Raw genomic sequence first — 15,697 nt, forward strand, 5'->3', positions numbered from 1 at the left:
CCATGTCCTACCTCTGTCACCTGGACATGTCTAAGTGGCCCTCCTGACATCACCTTGACCCCTCTTGGTCGCTCTATTAGTCAGGGTTCTTCAGAGAAATAGAACCAATAGGATATCAACATCAACATTGGTATTGACACCAATACCTATACTGACAAAAATATTGATATAGATACATAGAGAGATCTAGATACATAGAAAGAACAGCTGTTCACCCCACAAGCTCCTTCCTGTACCCTTTGGGAGCTCTATTATTATTATTTTTTGAGACGGAGTCTCACTCTGTTGTCAGACTGGAGTGCAGTGGCACGATCTTAGCTCACTGCAACCTCCGCCTCCTGGGTTCAAGCGATTCTTCTGCCTCAGCCTCCTGAGTGGTTGGGACTACAGTTGTGCGCCACCATGCCCAGCTAATTTTTTTTTTTTTTTTTTTTTTAGTAGGGACGGTGGCTCAAGCCTGTAATCCCAGCACTTTGGGAGGCCGAGGCGGGTGGATCACGAGGTCAAGAGATCGAGACCATTCTGGTCAACATGGTGAAACCCCGTCTCCACTAAAAATACAAAAAATTAGCTGGGCATGGTGGCGTGTGCCTGTAATCCCAGCTACTCGGGAGGCTGAGGCAGGAGAATTGCCTGAACCCAGGAGGCGGAGATTGCGGTGAGCCGAGATCGCGCCATTGCACTCCAGCCTGGGTAACAAGAGCGAAACTCCGTCTCAAAAAAAAAAAAGAGCCTAAGTTTAGTCTAACGTTCCCTTTTCTAGAATATGATCCTGGTCCACCTGCCTGGTCTCTTAAGCCATGTCCCTTCAGTTCCTGTCTTCCTTCTGCAGGACACTTGACCAAACATTCCAGAGACCTTGATGTCTCCCTCATGCCTTGAACATGCCATGCACAATGCCATGGAGAAACTGGACTTGGGATACAGGGAGACCTGGTCAGCAAGTCCAGCTCTGCCAAAGACTAGCTCGGTAACCTTGGGAAAGTCACTCTACCTTCTGCTTATTTTCCTCATTTGTCAAAATGAGGAATGAGTCCACCTGTCTCAGTCAGTGGTCATGAGGTTGAAGTGACAGAGTATCTGAAGGGCCTTAGAGAACCAGTTTGGCCTAGTCTAGCATCCCCTTCCTGGGGGAAGAGGCCTCTCTCCTACTCCCACCCTTTGGTTCTGTGGGCTGCTAGTCAGGGTCACTTTTACATCTCTAGACACACAGGTGAGAACGTGGATCTCTTTGGGAACTTTCAAACTGGAGTTAAAGAAGGATTGATTGCCTCTTTAGGATGGAAGAGCCTGGAAGATGTGAAGTGGGGAGTCAGTGGTGCCATTTGGCCCGGAAAGCCAGTGTGTGAGCATGGAGAGAGCTGCAGTGGCATTTAATTTTGGGTTCTGGTTATTTCTGCAGTCAGCCGCAGTTCTTTCGACATTAAGCAAACTCACCCATCAATTACCCTTTGACCCAAGCTGGATGAAGACAGGTTTCTGATCCTTGCATGAAGTCACCCGGTTAATTCAGAAGTCAGGGATTGGGGGACCCTTCCCCAACCCCTCATTGCTCCAGGTTTGTGTTCTTATTCTCTGCTCTTACCTTTCCCATGAGATCTGAGGCTCTGTGTAGGCAGGAAAGTAGTCATTAGACTTGCTCTTCCCTGTGAGCCAGCTTGAGGTTCAGTCAGTGTTAGGGCTTAACCCTCGCAGCTCACGCAACGTCAGCAGGGCAGTGAGAGCCTTTGCTCAGGGAGTGGAGGCACTTAGAAAACTTCGAGATGGGTGCCAGGGCTTCTCCAGCTTCCAAGGGAGAACTAAGTTTCGACTTCTGTGAATCTCAATGGCTAACCCGCCTTCGTTTCCACTCAGACCCACCAAATCCAAGTTTCTGGAATCGAGGCCTGAGAATCTGCATTTTTTCAAGCATCCAGGTGATTCTCATGTGGCCTAAACTTGAGAATCTCTGGGCTGAGTCTTTGATGATGCCCTGAGTTCATCGTTTTACTTCTTCAGATTCCTGAGTAGAGCACTGTGGGGAAAGTTAGACCCAAACAAGCCAGTGTGCTAGTTTCTTATGCTAATGGTCACACAGATCTCATAATTGCATGGAGGACACAAGTGTCTCATAATTAGCGTCTGCTGTTCTGTTCCTGGGGGGCAATTGTTCTGCGACAATGGCCAGGCTCAGTGCTGGACCACCAGCTTCCCTCCCCTCCAGCACATTCCAATCCCCTGAGAGAAGAGCCCCGAGTTCTCAGGACTTTAACCCTTTCCTGCCAGGACCCCCAGGGCCAGTGCTGAGGTGGGGGAGGTTCATGATCAGATGCTGGGCCTCCAGAGGGAAGCAGGAGAAGAAAACATGGAATGACTATTTGGGGCCCGAGAGCACTTTGCATTTAAGGCTGTGTTTCCCACTCAGACCTAACGAAGCATAGCTTACAGGGTTGAGGTGCAGGAGCCCCCCTGGGAATTCTGATTTTACTAGGATTTGAGGCTCACTGGCCAAATCTTTACCTCTTTCAGGCGGACAAGTTGCCTGAAGGGCAGGAGGATTTACTCCAATCCCGCATCTGCACTTAAACTATCAAATAGCCTTCTGCCTTCTCAATGGGATTAGGAGTGACCAAGCGGAGGAGGCAGCAGGATGTGGTGACAAAAACACACCTCTGGCCCTAAAACTTGTGTTACCTCCTGGCTGCCATTCACTAGCTATGTGAGTTTAGGAAAGTTGTTTCACCTCTGAGCTGCAGATTCCTCATCTGTAAAATGAGGAACACCTCTCCCTAGTAATAGGGTATTTAGATTGTTTCCACTTTTTTACTTTCTTTTACCATATTCTTAGCATTTTGAGTTTAACTTCAAGGTTCTGACCAATGAATGATCCCAGGAGTGTTCACAAAAACCCCTGGGGGAAGCTTTTTAAAGATTGAAGTCTGTTGAGCTGGAATTCATAATTCATAAATTCATACTCGGAATGGAGTATTTGGATAAAGTTCTTCAGGTCTTCCTAATGCACACTTTTGTTTTTTAAATGTTTTATGATTTATTTTTTTTACAGACAGGGCCTTATTCTGTTGCCCAGACTAGAATGCAATGGTGCAATCACAGCTCACTGCAGCCTCAGCCTCCAGGGCTCAAGTCATCCTCCTGTATCAGCCTCCCAAGTAACTAGGTCTACGGGCATGTGCTGCCATGCCCAGCTAATTTTTTAAACGTTTTTGGTAGAGAGTGGGTGATATAGTTTGGCTATGTCCCTGCCTAAATCTCAACTTGAATTGTATTTCCCAGAATTCCTATATGTTGTGGGAGGGACCCAGGAGGAGGTAATTGAATCATGACGGCTGGTCTTTCCCGTGCTATTCTCGTGATAGTGAATAAGTCTCATGAGATCTGATGGGTTTATCAGGGGTTTCCACTTCTGCTTCTTCCTCATTTTTCTCTTGCTGCCACTATGTAAGATAAGTATGAATCACCTCCTGCCATGATTCTGAGGTCTCCCCAGCCATGTGGAACTGTAAGTTCTATTAAACCTCTTTTTGTTCCCAGTTTTGAGTATGTCAGCAGCATGAAAACAAACTGATACACTGGGTTTTGGTATGTTGTCTAGGCTGCTCTCGAACTGTCCTCAACTGATCCTCCTGCCTTGGCCTCCCAAACTGCTGGAATTACAGATGTGAGCCACCACACCTGGCCCCCTAATGCATACTTTTATTCAAACTCATCCATGAGAGGCCTGGAGGGACTTTGACATGGTTAAAAAAAAAAAAAAAAGTGTGATTTTGTTTTGCAGAAGCATTGATTTAAATTGTGCACACTGATATCTTAGAGCAAGTAAGTTAGCAGGGAGTGAGCCTAGACAAGTACCCAGCCTCGACCTCCCTGTCTCCTTTCTAAGATTTCCAAAGGCTAAACACTTTACTTATTATCTTATTTAATCCTAAATTTGTATTATTGCTCTGGGCTACTCCCAGGCCCCTAGACCATATATCCAGCTACCTGCCTGATCTCACCACTTGGATGGGAATAAATATCTCCAGTGCTGCTGATCCCATGGAACTTCCGATTCCCCCTAAACCTGCTCCATCCTCAACTTTAATGGCAACTTACTTAATAGCAATTAAATTCTGATGATTTCTCAGGCATTTTGAATATATCCTTAAATATTCCCTTTCTCTCACATCCTACATCCTATTCTTGAGCAAATTCCACTGACTCTATCCTTGCAAAACATCCAGAATCCAAAAAGTTCTCATCATACTCATGGCAAACTCTCTGTCCTAAGGCACTTTCACCTCTCTTCTGAACAGTTGCCATCATATTAAGGCAATGTCTCTGATTCTACCCTTGACCTGCCATGGTCGAATGCCACCTTAGCAAGAGTCCTTCCATGAATACTCCGCCTCAAGTGCCCTCCATCCCAAACGCCCTAATCCATTCCATTTCCATGCTTTATTTTTCTCCGGAGCACTGACTACCGGTTCTTGGAAGTCTGCTTGTTTTGTTGTTGTCTGTCTTCTTGTAGAATGTGAGTTCAATCTAAATACCCAACTAAATGCCTAAACTTTAGATTGCTGGGAAATAATATAAATACCTAAACTCATGTAAGGCAAGGACTTTTATCTGTTTTGTTAGCACTGGAACCCCCATGTTTAAAACAGGGCCAAGTGTATGATAGCCTCTCACTGTTACCCATCTATTATCTATCCGTGTCTCTCTCCCTCTCAATCTATCTGCCTACCTACCCACTTACCTATCATCTCTCTCTCTCTCTCTCTATCTACCTATCTGTCCATCTATTGAATGAATACTCACAACATCTAGGTATTATTTTCTTCATTTTACAGACAAGGGAGTGGAGGTCCAGAAGATATTTTTTCCAAGGCCACAATGTGAGTAAATAGAAAAGCTGAGAGGTGGGTGCGGTCATTTTCCCACACATAAAGGAGGAGCCACTTTTTGTAATCGAACTACGATTTCCTTCTAAATGTAGCTCTTGCATTTGCATTTCAGATTGAAACTTGAGACTGTGATTCTCATAAATCAACATGGAGGCTCAATTTTAAGACAAGCCTTCTTTTTAAAATTTTAAATAATTTTTTATTTTATTTTTTAAATTAATTAACTCTTTTTTGAGATGGAGTCTTGCTCTGTCGCCAGGCTGGAGTGCAGTGGCATGATCTTGGTTAGCTGCAACCTCTGCCTCCCTGGTTCAAGTGATTCTCCTGCCTCAGCCTCCCAAGTAGCTGGGACTACAGGCACACATCACCACACCCAGCTAATTTTTGTATTTTTAGTAGAGACATGGTTTAACCATGTTGGCCAGGATGGTCTCAATCTCTTGACCTCATGATCCGCCCACCTTGGTATCCCAAAGTGCTGGGATTACAGGTGTGAGCCACTGCGCCTGGCCTTTTTATTTTATTTTCTGGGACAATGTCTTACTCTGTCACCCAGGTTGGAGTGCAGTGGTGCAATTACAACTTACTGCAACCTCCACCTCCTGGGTTCAAGTGATTCTCCCACCTCCTTTCCAGAGTAGCTGGGATTACAGGTGTGTGCCACCACGCCTGGCTAATTTTAGTGTTTTTAGTAGAGATGGGGTTTCACTATGTTGGCCAGGCTGGTCTCAAACTCCTGACTTCAAGTGATCTGCTCACCTCGGCTTCCCAAAGTGTTGGGATTACAGGCTTGAGCCACCGTGCCCAGCCTAGACAAGAGGCCTTCTTATCCCAGTCTCCTGAATCTCTCTGAGCTATGCCATGCCAACTCTGCAGGAATCCAGACAACTCTAGTCAGTGTAGACCTGAAAAGGAACTGGAGCCTCCATGGCGTTCTTGCTCATTGTTTCCGCTTGTAAGGAATCCTAAGGAGAAAAATGGAAGACTCATTTGCACAAAGATACTTATCTCTGAATTGCGACTTATTCAGTAGAAATCTTGAGAATTGCAAGTCTGAGCTCTGGAGCCCAATGCTAAGAGGTCTGGGGGAAAAGGCTGGTGCTGTGGCTCACACCTATAATCCTAGTACCTTGGGAGGCTGAGGTGGGCAGATCACCTGAAGTCAGGAGTTCGAGGTCACCTTGGCCAACATGGTGAAACTCCCCTCTCTACTAAAAATACAAAATAAATTAGCTGGGCATGGAGGCCCATGCCTGTAATCCCAGGCTGAGGCAGGAGAATTGCTTGAACCTGAGGGGCAGAAGTTGCAGTGAGCCAAGATCGCGCCACTGCACTCCAGCCTGGGTGACAGAGCGAGACTCCATCTCAAAACAAAATAAGAGGTCTGGGAGAAGAGAAAGAACCAGTAAAAGACTCCAGAAAGGAGTGACCTGGGAGGCAGGAGGAGACCAGGAATGTGCTGTGTCCTGGAAGGCAAATAAAAGCATGCCTCGAGGAAGATTCCTAGAAATAAGATCAGAAATTGGTCTGCTAGGAAAAAAGCAACGAACCTCCACTGAAGGATATGAAATAGGACTTCAGTCAATGGACTCACATCTTTGGTAGAAAGTTTTAGTATAGAATGTATGCTCTTCGTCGATGAGTCTTTAACTCAATGTAATTCTAGTGAAAACACCCTACTCAAACTGATGGGAACTTAATGTTATTATAAATCTGGGGCAATTGGTATAAAAGAATAGAACTGAATTTCCTGAAAAGGAAGCATAAGAAGTGGAGCTTTCCGTACCTGTTTACCAAAACATAGTATAAAGGGAAGTTGATGGAAACCGAACCACAGTGGCTTGGTGTGATGAATGAGGGGCCACCCAGTGCAGACATGGGCTTCAGCATCCACGGCTGTGCAGCGGATAATGAAATTGACACTTCACATTTGGAGAGGAAATAATGAATTACTTATTAAATTGTATCTAAATTAGATTAGTCATTTAGATTAAAAAAAAAATAAGCTAGAAACTGTCCCTGAGTCTTACTCCAAAAGACACTTCAGAAAAATGGAAGATTAAAAAAAAAAAAAGCAATCCATACAGTATACAAGAAAACACAACAGAATAGGTTAGCAATCTTTAGAAAAATGAAAAGACTGACAGATTTAATTGTACCAAATAAAAAACTTCTATGAAGCAAAATAAATCAAAATTAAAAGATAAACACAACTGTGAAATAAAAAAAACCTTTTTTTTTTTTTTTGAGACAGTCTCACTCTGTCACCCAGGCTGGAGGGCAGTGGCACAATCTTGGCTCACTGCAACGTCTGCCTCCTCGGTTCAGCCTCCTAAATAGCTAGGATCACAGGAGTGCACCACCACCCCTGGCTAATTTTTGTATTTTTAGTAGTGACAGGGTTTCACCATGTTGGTCAGGCTGGTTTCACACTCCTGACATTATGATCTGCCCGCCTCGACCTCCCAAAGTGCAGGGATTACAGGTGTGAGCCACTGTGCCCGGCCAAAACTTTTAAACATGTATGAGAGAAATGGTTAATATCATTAATGTTAACTTTGGGGTGAAAGTAAAGTTGAGAGCTAAATAAATACTTTGGTAAGGAGAGGAAGAGGCTTAAACTCTGTCCATCAACTTCTTTCTGCAAGTATCGGCTCCCTGTACCTGCGCCAGGTCAGGCTACTTCCAAGGGGCCAGGGGAGGTTCCTAAGTACCTAGAGCTGAAAGTCCCACTTCTACCACTCCTCCATCCTGGTGGCCCACTTGGACCCTCCTGCCCCTCTCTGCATTAGGTGTGATGATAGGGGACAGGAGGAGTACCAGAGACCCCTTTTCTCAGGAAGCAAGACCAGGCTGGCATCCAAGCTAAAGGCAGGGTCTAGGGCTGCTGGGCGGAGGGATGGAGTGAGTTCTAGCTCAGAAGACAGGAGAGGGAAGGCTGAGCACAGCAGTAGGGAGGGGAGGCGAGGAGGAGAAAAAGCAGAGATGGGAGTCGGGGCAGTCGGGCAGCAGAGGTGGGACAGCTGAGGTGGGGGTGTCCCTCCAGGCCCCAGAGCTGCCACTTTACCCCTCCCACTCATCCAATTTGCAATGAGCTCCGTTTACTACATGGAAAATATCCTCCTGAACTTGTTTGCAGGAAACAACACAAGGTGTGAATGCCCACTTTGAGATGTTAATTACTTATTTGGTTCATTTATTAAAAAAATAATGTATTGATTATTTACTCTGAGTCACACTGTGCTAGGCACTGGGAATGCTTGGAATACTCACCACACCCATGTGTTTATAAATTTTAAGACAATGTGAGAATGCTTAGATTTAAAATGGAAAACCACAAATGACAGGTTTCTCTGCCAACTCTACTCAACTGCCTTTCACCAAGGTCAGAGAACTCCAGGGTGTGGCTTTCCTCCTAAATTTACTGAGCCTGCCATGGGCCAGGCAGCACTCTCGGCTCTGGGGTTAGAGTGCTGACTATCCTCATGCATTTATTAATTTAAAATGAAGCCCAAACATGGGGTCACACGGTATCCAAAATGAAATAACCTTTGGACTGACACAGCTTGTTTCAAAGCAGCTGAGATCCGTTGCCTTTTTGGCATTTGATCTGTGGTACTGGGCCAAAAAAACGGGGAGGTGTATATGGGAGGGGATCATAAATGCAGATATTTAATCCACTGTCACTTTGTAAGAGCCCCATTGAATTTTTGATGGGAAAATGTTTTTGTCGGGTTGAGCTTCAGGACAAAAGAAATACAAGAACACAGAGCAGAATTGATAGTGTTTAAAAATATGTTAAAAGATCTTATACTTTGTAACAAAGTCGGCCAGCTATAATGGAAGAATTACTGACACAGCAGAGACCTAGCCAAGCCCTTCCCTGGGGGCCCTGGAGGCTGAGGCGGGTGGATCACGAGGTCAAGAGATCAAGACCATCCTGGTCAACATGGTGAAAATACATAAATACAAAAAATTAGTTGGGCATGGTGGCGCATGCCTGTAATCCCAGCTACTCGGGAGGCTGAGGCAGGAGAATTGCCTGAACCCAGGAGGTGGAGGTTGCGGTGAGCCGAGATCACGCCATTGCACTCTAGCCTGGGTAACAAGAGCAAAACTCCGTCTCAAAAAAAAAAAAAAAAAACTAATCGTCCTGCCTGATGACCACGTGCCACCCTCTCGATGTTTGGGAACAAAATTGTGATGTGACAGACTACACTGTTTGTCCAGAAGAAGACAAAAATGTGTTCTGGAGAATCAGTTTAGACTTAGGGTATCTGGTGAGCCAGTACAGGACTAGGAAACAGATGCCCTGGGTTCTAGTCCCCGCTTCACGGGAGTGACCCTGCCCAAGGCTTGTTCTGTCTCTCAACCTGTTTGCTCCTCTATGAAAGAGGGATAATGAGCGAAAGGAGCTCCATCTCCCAAGACTAAGTGAGGATCAAATATAGTCATTAGTGGGGGAGACAGCCACTCATGCTTTGCTCCTTCCCCGCCCGCATATCATCTCCGTGTTCCAGTTAGAATCTTGGGCAAGGCCAAGAGCTGAATTCAGGGTGGCTGCTTATGTCCTTGGCCACTGCCACAAATTTGTGCCTTGAGGCCTCAGTTTCCTCTATTTCTGTCACTTCCTATGTCAGTGCACCCAAAATCTCTACTAGCCCTTCCATGGTGTAAAATTGTTTTGAGGAGGCATCTTTCCAGTCTAGACTACATTTCCCAGCCTGCCTTGCATCTGGGGTTTAGCTATATGAGAAGTTCTCATCAAGGGAAGGAGAGCAGAAGTGATGTGTCACCTCTGGGCTGGGGTTTATGTGAAGCAGGGGGATGGTAGAGCCAGTGATAGAGGAAGCCTGGATCCCTGAATCACCATATGGAAGAAAGCTGTCAGCAAACAGGGAACTGGCCTCTTCAGTGAACTGGACTCATCAGTGAGCAGGAAACAGACTTCTGTTCTGAGATTAAGCCACTGAAATTCGGGGCCTATTTATTGCAGTAGCTAATGTCACCCAGAAGATACACACTATCCACACACTCACCTCCCCTGGCACGAGCTGTCATTTCAAACCTCTCAGACATTCACAGATCACATCTACACAGATCCAGGGGAACTGGATCACTGATAAGTAGCCGTTGATGGAACAAATATTTATAACTCATCTGCAATGTGCAAGGAGCAAGGCTGGGCATCCCTAACATAATGCAGATCCCACCCCACCCTTCCTGGAGGAGGTCATGTCCAGATCTCCTCCCAAGTCCAGCTGCTGTCCAGAGGCCCTCATTCTCCTGCCTGGGGATCCAGCCCACTCTTAGATTCCTGGTCCTGGACTTACTCTTCTTCAAAACCCAGCCCCTAAGCACTGTGGACAATATATCCTAGAGCAGCAGTTCCTGTTAGGAGCCAGGCAGCACAGCAGGAGGTGAGCGGCCAACAAGTGAGCATTACTACAGCATTAGATTCTCATAGGAGCACAAACCCTATTGTGAACTGTGCATGTGAGGAATCTGGATTACACTCTCCTTATAAGGATCTAATGCCTGGGCTAGATGAGGTGGCTCACACCTGTAATTCCAGCACTTTGGGAGGCTGAGGCGGGCGGATCATGAGGTCAGGAGATTGAGACCATCTTGGCCAACATGGTGAAACCCTGTTTCTACTAAAAATACAAAAATTAGTGGGGCATGGTGGTGCCTCAGCTATTCAGGAGGCTGAGGCAGGAGAATAGCTTGAACCCACGAGGCAGAGATGGTAGTGAGCTGAGATCACACCACTGCTCTCCAGCCTGGGTGACAGAGACTGTTTCAAAAAAAAAAAAAAAAGAACCTAATGCCCAATGATCAGAGATGGAACTGTTCCGTTCCTAAACATCCCTCCCCTATACTCCCGGTCTGTGGAAAAATTGTCTTCCACGAAACTGGTCCCTGATGCTGAAAAGATTGGGGACCACTGCCTTAGAGACTGTCTTCCCCGTAGGACTGCTACTCCCCATCATGAATGTAAAAATACAACTGGAAGTCCTCACCATTCCATCCTCAGCCTTCTCACCTTTCCTCCAACTGCATCCCATGGAGACCTCCCAAACCCAAACCCCCTCCTTTAATCATTCTCTGCCCCCCTCCTGCCTTCCCTTCACTCTTAATCTAGGATTGACCTGAGAGCCAAGCATTTTCACTGGTACTGAGCAAATGCCCTCCCCACCGGTACAGAGGTCAGGGTGCATGTTCAGTCATCCCTGGCAGTCCCAGGAGCTGCTCATAGTTCTCCAGAGCCTTCTCGTTTGTCCTGATTCTTTTGCCTGGCTTCCCTTTAGATGTGATGCCTCCTTTCCCCACACCACACACACACACACACACACACACACACACACACACACCCCACTCGGAGCTGAGGACATCACTGTCCACCCCTGGAAATGGAAACATGAGTTATGGACGCCTTTGTAAGATGATCCTGGTGCCTCTTTAAGTGAAGGGTTTAACTGTGGCCACAGGGCTTGGCCAGCAGACCATAGGGCTGGATTTCAACTTCATTGACTTCCTTTATGCAGTACACAACCTATACAACTGTACATGGTCGACTTGGCTTTGAGTTCCTAAACCTGGCTGGTGAGGTCCTCCCTCTGGCTTGCCCCTCTGGCTGTATTCAGGCCATTTCTGGATTGAATATAGCCAGAGGGGCAAGCCAGAGGGAGGCAATCCATTCTGCCATGCCCTGGATTCTCTACCAATAGGCAGCTTCATGGGGAGCCCTGTGTATAGTGGGTTACTTCGAACCCCCCTGTCTTTGCTCTCACTGTGTCTCTGACTAGAGAATTCTGCTTTGCTCAGCCAGTTCCTGGTCATCTCTGAGACGTCGTTTGGGAGTGCCCTCATCCTGGAAGTCGTTCTGCATCCCGTCTTGCCTCTTACAGCCTCCACTCCCAGCTCCTACGGCCCCCGGGTAACCCCTATTGGCACTCATTGCCCGCCACTGCCATTCTGCCCACACATCTGTCTGAACACAGCCTTTCTCCAGCAGGGATCACATCTGCAACCTTGGTAGCCTGCTCCAGTTCTGGACCTGGCAGCAGAGGACAGCAGGAAATGGAATGAAATGAGGAAAATGGCTTTAATCTAAAAGAGGGCTTGATAGGATGAAATGAATCCATTCTGATAGATTCACTCATTCATGATTCACTGGGTCAACAAATACTTTTTGAGCACATGCTGTGTGCCAGGCGCTGTGCTGGCCCTGGGGCACCGTGAACAGCCATTTCTGGCTACGTGGGAGTTCCCAGCTTTAGCTTACACATACATCATGGGGTCAGAAAGAGAAGCGTAAATAATGATTCTGGTCGGGGCAGTATGAGAGGAAAGGAAAAACTGGGCCTAACCTGGCGGGGTCTGGGGTGGAAGCGATGATTTGGGGAGCAGAAGAGGGCCATGGGCTGCAGCCAAGGCCTGGGGGCTGTTCCCTGCCCACCTGTGACCTTTAAGAGCCTAGGCCTGGAAGTTAGGATCCTGGGCTCCCAGGCCTCTCTCTCATGTGAGTGGCTCAGAGAGCTTGAGCAAGGCACTGCCCAGCTCTGGGTTGCAACTTCGAAGGAGAAGAATCCAAGGCTGAATGAAGCTTGAGCCCCCAGGTCTGATCTCAGTCCATGGGGGGGCCTGTCCTTGGCATAAGCCCCTTGCTCTTGGGTGCAGAGGACACTACAGAGCCAGAGATAGCCAGGGCCTCTTTCCCAGGCTGCTTGCTAACATTCGAAGAACCCATCTGCTCACCCACTGCTGCTAGAGTTGCCATTTTAATAACCAAGTCTAGGAGATTCAATTAAGATTGGGAGCCCCATCCCTCTTCTAGGGAGGCCTCACAATTGGTGTTTTTCTTTGCGAAAGCATGAGTGGGGCCCTTTGCAGGGGTTTTTGTACAGCAAGCAGCACAGAGAGAGAGAAAAAAAACTAACAACTTTGTTCAAAGATGCCAGTAATAGGGGGGTTTCTTTCCCGTCTCCCCATGGAAGGTTGTCAACAGTACAGGCACAATCAGGCCGGCTGCTGGCCTGCTCAGAGAGGGGGACGTGTGCTCCTTTGTTAGGATGGGCTGAGTAGGATGCCCCTGCACCCAGACCTGGTCTCCCGGCTAACAAAGGGCCCCTTTATCACCCTGGGCAAAGAGTGCTGCTGAGGTTGCCACAGCAACTCGGGGACACAGACTTAACGTGCAAGTGACATTTCAGATGGTAACCGGGCATGCAAAAATTCAAATTTCTTTATGTAGAGTGGTTTCCTTCTCTGGATATTTTAAGGGAACCATATCACAAACAAAAGAAAAAAATAAATAAGCTAAGAATAAATAATATACAGTCAAGCCAGCAAAGAGAATATTGCAATTCAGAATGCTGGTTCCTCCCCTCTTGATGAAAAAGTTGGGTGAAAAGTCTTGCTGAAGGCATCGCTGGAGGCCCCGGGTAAGCTGAGGGTTTTTCCTATTTGAAAGGCAATTGGACATCATTAAAGAAAGTTTGGGGGAAAAAAATAATCTGGCATTGCAGTCACTAGACACAGGACACTGTTCCTTGTCTCTGTCTGTGTTTACCAAACACTGCTGGATGATATGCGACATTCCAGGCCGAGAGCTGGGCTGGGGTATGCAAAGAGACGTCAGGCTCCTGCGGCCCAAGGTGGACAGTAAATCGGGCTCCCATGTAAACGTGATCTCCATACATCACTGCATTGCCTTTAGTTGAGGTCAAGGCAGTTGCCTCTCAGAGGAAGTAATGCATATGGCATGAGCAGGGAAAATGGAACTTGGATTTGCTGCCAACCCAGTGTTGATACTTTGTTGCTATTCGCTGGATGGAATGAGGGAGACCCTGAGGGAAGGAAGGAAGAGGAGGAAGGGCAACCTCTACATTCTTCTCTGGTGGAAAGCAGGGTAAATAGCATGATGCAGGCACAAATGTTTACCCAACTGCCACCATAACACAGAAGGTATTTTTCCTCCACATTTTATTATGACAGTTGAATAAACAATGTGGACGGAATATGACAGCGAACACCTGTATATCCGTCACCTAGATTCCACCGTTACTTTCCTCCCCTGGTTTTGTTACACACTTACTGTCCATCTATCTGTTTCTCTATCCATTGATCAAGCTCTCTTCTTTTGGGGGTGCATTTCAAATTGCAGACATCCTTTCACTTCCCCTAAAATACGTCAGCATGTGTATCATCAGTTAGAGTCTGGTATTTGTTTACAATTTTTTTAATGTGAAATTCACATACGATGCAATGTACCAACCTTAAATGTACATTTTCTGAGTTTTGAGGAATGTGACTGCCTATGTAACCTGAGCCTTCACTAAGATATAGTATATTAGGGTTACCTCAGAAAGTTTCCTTATGTTCCTGCCCAATCTCCCCCACTGGCCAACCATTATAGCAAAAATAACGTTCTCATGTTGCTTTGTAGTCGTTACGGTAATACATTCTTCTGTTCACTTAATTCATTCTTTAGTCACACAGGGCCTTCACTGGCCCAGGCACTTGGTACATGTCCCCATATGCGGTGATGTGTAAAGGCTCTGGGTTTGAATCTCAGGCCTAGAGTTTTGTAGGGCAAGCCATCTAACCTCTCTGAGCTCCACTTTCCTGACATGTAAACTGGGGATGGTAACATTAGCAACAGCCTCACAATGGGTAGATTATGTGAGATGATACATGCCAACCACTTAGTACATAGTAAGTGCTCAATAAACATATTGTCTTGATGGACACCACAGCTGAATGGTTGCTGTCAGCACTCCGGAACTTTAAAACCCTTTGTCCATTAACTCGACTATTGTCTCTGTCTAATTTTGGCTACTGAAAGCCCTGCTTCTCTGAACGTTTTTGGACAAGGACATTTAGGCTTCTGCAGAACGATTTTCCAAAGCTCAGTGGAGACTTGGAAGGGAGTGACCAGAGAGTTGTACATCTTTTATTTTTGTGTTCTTGTCCTCACGCGCCCCTTAAAGCGGGCCTGCTCCTGAAGCCACCAGCAGTTGGGGAATGGCCATCACCGGAAGGGGCTTTGCCAAAGGTTGTCCTCAAGGTGAGAAGTAGTAGCTGACTCTATCTTTATTCTCCTTTGCCCAAGCCTGTGCTATAGCAGATGATAGAAAATATGGCACCAGAGGGGCATCTAGAACCAAAGCGGAGTATCGTTATTCTTAGAAGGGAGAAACGTGAGTAGACATTCTCCTGTGGAAACGAAGGAGATTTAAGATCACAAATTCCTGCATCTGGGCACCTCACCCTCGCTCAGAGCTGTTTCTGAAGAGAAGTCCAAAGGTAAGGCCAAGAAACAGCCATCTCTTTCACCTTCCTAACTCCTACTTATCCTACAGTGCCCAGCTCAGCATCACCTCCCTCAGGAAGTCCTCCACTCTAAGTACAAAATGTTCCCAAGCCACTTTGTACTTAACTCTATTATGTTAATCATACTGTATGTAATTGGCCATTTACCTGTCTGTCTCCCCAATTCAGCTATGAGCACAAATCATATCTCAATCATAGCTTGAATCTCTAGTCCCTGGCATGTGCTAAAAAATATCTTTCTTATATTAATTTAACCAATTGGTCAAATCCTTTCTAAGTACTAGAGCATAGGTAACAGATACAAGAGCATTAAAAAAATCATAATACTAAAGACATGTTTACCACAATACATTTGAAAAACCAGGTGAAATGAACAATGTTCTAGAAAAGCATACCAACATTTACTAAGAAAAAATATGATCCAATTATAATTTAAGAAGTTGAATCAGTTATTAAAATTCTTCTTTCCCATTCAT

General features: G+C 46.2%; 1 long non-coding RNA gene across 2 annotated transcripts in view; it reads left to right on the top strand.

The window, feature by feature from the left end:
• The window catches only part of LOC128932047 (uncharacterized), a 130,849-nt gene extending 115,152 nt beyond the window's left edge, over positions 1-15,697 (top strand). The window contains exons 5-6 of one of the 2 annotated variants that reach the window (XR_008481316.2): positions 4,830-4,874; positions 11,712-15,697. This is a non-coding gene — a long non-coding RNA (uncharacterized LOC128932047). The remainder of the gene's footprint in view (positions 1-4,829; positions 4,875-11,711) is intronic. The other variant, XR_008481317.2, reaches the window with a different exon arrangement.

Source organism: Callithrix jacchus, chromosome 5 (genome assembly GCF_049354715.1).
Source record: "Callithrix jacchus isolate 240 chromosome 5, calJac240_pri, whole genome shotgun sequence".
Taxonomy (NCBI): domain Eukaryota; kingdom Metazoa; phylum Chordata; class Mammalia; order Primates; family Cebidae; genus Callithrix; species Callithrix jacchus.